The sequence below is a fragment of the Palaemon carinicauda genome, chromosome 2, assembly GCF_036898095.1.
Source record: "Palaemon carinicauda isolate YSFRI2023 chromosome 2, ASM3689809v2, whole genome shotgun sequence".
NCBI classification, from domain to species: domain Eukaryota; kingdom Metazoa; phylum Arthropoda; class Malacostraca; order Decapoda; family Palaemonidae; genus Palaemon; species Palaemon carinicauda.
The window spans coordinates 149,918,028-149,921,631 of record NC_090726.1 but is presented as its reverse complement, the minus strand read 5'-3'; positions in this window follow the sequence as shown (position 1 = coordinate 149,921,631).

Sequence of the window (3,604 nt, the reverse complement as noted above, 5' to 3'; positions counted from 1 at the left end):
AAAATATCAAATCAAAGTGGTCCCCAGTTCCTTGTCACATTGGTTGAACCAGCGCTCCTTAGTCTAATTGTATTATTCTAAGACATTAAATCATAATAATTCTCAACAAGGGATACTGTTAGGTACAGTGATTGGTGTCCGCCATAATTGAGGGACATCTATAAACATATCTGATTCTGGTGTCTTATTGGCGTAATTTTCCTGGTTTAAGATCTAATAATGCTGGTAAGTAATTATATAAAAAAATCCTACAATATATTTCTATAAACGAATGAGAGTGAATGTTAGATTTTCACCTAACTTCTTAAAGCAGCCACACAGTCCAGTGAAGTAGTATAACCATTTTGACACTATTTGAACTCCATTAACTGATAACAATCCTGTTTAGAGGAGAAGTTTTTAACAATTTCGTGTATCTCAACGCACTCATGTTGCAATTAAGATGTTCCAACACTTGCTTTGATAGAATAAAGCCAGTCAACTACGCAGAAAGTTGAAAACGAAAGAGAGCATAATGAAGATCACTCATGGTGAAAGATCGGGTCAATTTTGAATTTCCAAGCATGGCTGAAAAGAGACAATTGCAAAAGAAATGGATCACACAAAACTTCCTAGTTACTAGTTACAAACACATAAACAATGTTACACACACACACACACACACACATCTAGCATACGCGTACATACGTATCAATACACATACATACATATATATATATATATATATATATATATATATATATATATATATATATGTGTGTGTGTGTGTGTGTTTGTGTATGAAACTATTACAAACACTAATCGCTGCATGCGATTCATTTTTTCTACGGATGACATACGTCATACGTGCCATCATCGACGAACTAAAATCGAATATAGAACGTAATAGAAAAATGGTGTTTATCACAGCGTGTCCTAGCAAAGGGCTGCGACCCCTTCCATCACATTTGTACTTTCAATCTTGTCCCCGTCCGTTGGATGAAAGGAAATGGGAGGAAGGGTAAGAGGAGGAAGAGAGAATATGGGGAATTGGCAGGGGGAAATGGGAAGAGCAAAGTGGAACGGTCATAAATAGGATTAGAAACGGAACGTTGGAACGAGCGTAGATGGAACTGGAATTTGTGGTAGCGGAGAATATTAAATGGCGAGGGGGGCGGGGGGCCGATGAAAAGGGCGAGATGTAGAACCGGATGGAGGATACTGGAAAGGGGTGGGAAGGAATGGGGAACATTTTATGTGAAAATGAAATTGGAATGAAAGAGAGGAAATGGATTAGGAGAAATTCATCACCAGATAAAGGCAAAGATAAATAGTAATAAAGAAAAAAACCCGCTACTACAACCCAAATAATAACAACAATTTTGGCAAATAACAGCTCCCTCTGACTAATAAACTGGTGAAAACTATAGCACAAAAAGCATTCACGTTACTGAGTGGGGATAACTTAATCTGGTGAAAGGGTTTGTGTATTGCTATGAATCAACAAAGCTGTAATAGTCAGGGTTTGCTGTGAGTGATCAGACCAAATTCTCCTGCCATCGCCAACCCGCAGTTGGCCTGTGTGGTGATGAAAACTGGCCAAACCCCAGACATGAAAACGACATATCTGAGGCCTTTGTCATGCAGTGGACTAAATACGGCTACATATATTATGTTATATTACATATTAATTTTCATCCAATGAAGATAACATAAACAATATAGCTGATCATACAAATAAAAAACACATCTCTATACTACAAACAACAGCAACATAGAAGGCGAATAAGTAAAAGCTCTCCCTCCTCGAAATTCTCTTGATGACTAGGGTCCTACTTGGTAAAGGAACCCCCTCCCCCGGCATTGTAACTAAAGTCAGAGTACGAAGAATTAACTTCCAGACAAGTCATACAAATACAAAAGGTCACGTGACCTGGCAAGGGCGTGACATTCACCTCCTTACCTATATAATAAGTGTGCCTTAAATCCAACTAGGCAGGGCTTAGGGAATGCCTACAAGTGTATCTCATCACGCTCTGTGGTTACTTAATGATGATGCAATCTCTATATATTTTAGTTTCTCTTTATATATATATATATATATATATATATATATATATATATATATATATATATATATGTGTGTGTGTGTGTGTGTGTGTGTACAGTATATATACGGTACATGCGTACTAATTATCTATTTACAACACACACAGATATATATATATATATATATATATATATATATATATATATATGTGTGTGTGTGTGTGTGTGTGTGTGTATGTGTGTGCATAAATCGAATGCCACGGAAAAGTAAAAGAAAGAATGTAGTACCCAGGGCTAAACTATTCATATAGGTATAGATCTCTGATAGTTAGCTGTCGAAGTGTAATATTGAAAAATGTACTCTAGGACCATTAGTGATTGGAACCTCGTGCTTGACGCAAACTGCTACAATGGGAAAGGTTGAACATTTCGTGGCTTAAATTTGAGAAACTAGGACTGTTTGACTTGATAAAACCAGATTAATGGCATTCCTTCTGCGTGGAACTGCGACATTTTCTTCTAAACAGTTTATTGATAGGATGGTCAAAATCTCTCTAATGTACAAATTAAGCATTTAATATGGGGTTCACTTCTTACAGAATATTGATGTTGTCCCTCAATGCTAGCGATTTCCCAATCCATAAATACTATTTTTTTTTTTTTTCATCTTTTACAAAGAATTTCCTATTTCATTTATAAATATTATTTGGAGAATCTCCTATTATCAAACTATTCACAATAAAATTACCTTAAGCAACATTTACATCAGAAAGGCTTTAAAATACTATAGATTTTATAAAAAAAGATACTATAAACACATAAACTCAAAATAACATCACATGTTATGAAATTATTTGTCGCTTACAAAGTTCCCCAGTCTCTTTATTTACAGCTGAAAGAACGTAACCTGGTTCATTAACTCCGATTTTACGAACCAACACTAGAAGAAAAATGACATTTAAAAACGAATCACATAACCAATATCGCACGAAATAATATATTACACATAAACACTCTCGCTATCATAATCTGAAACATTCTACGTACTTAAATAAAAAGGTAACCAAATGCTTTTATCATTAAAAACAAAATTATTTGCAGACATATAATTATATAAACAAAATATACTTATCACACACACACAAACACACACACACACACACACATATATATATATATATATATATATATATATATATATATATATATACATGAGAGAGAGAGAGAGAGAGAGAGAGAGAGAGAGAGAGAGAGAGAGAGCTATGTGTTTGTAAACAATATACTGTACATTTTTCCCCTTTGTAACGGAAGGTGTCCAACCTTTTGGGGTGAAGGGGTGAAGTTGCTAGCCCAACGTTCTTTTTAGTTACCCCGAAAGATGCGGATAGACAGATGTTCGACAGTTAGGGATCGATCGTGCTCCTAGAAACTCGTAGCCTCAAGCCTGAACTAAATGTGTAACGTTGAGAGAGAGAGAGAGAGAGAGAGAGAGAGAGAGAGAGAGAGAGAGAGAGAGAGAGAGAGACCCATACTATGAAATTCTGGTTGAACAATAATTCCTCGACATTAATAAGTA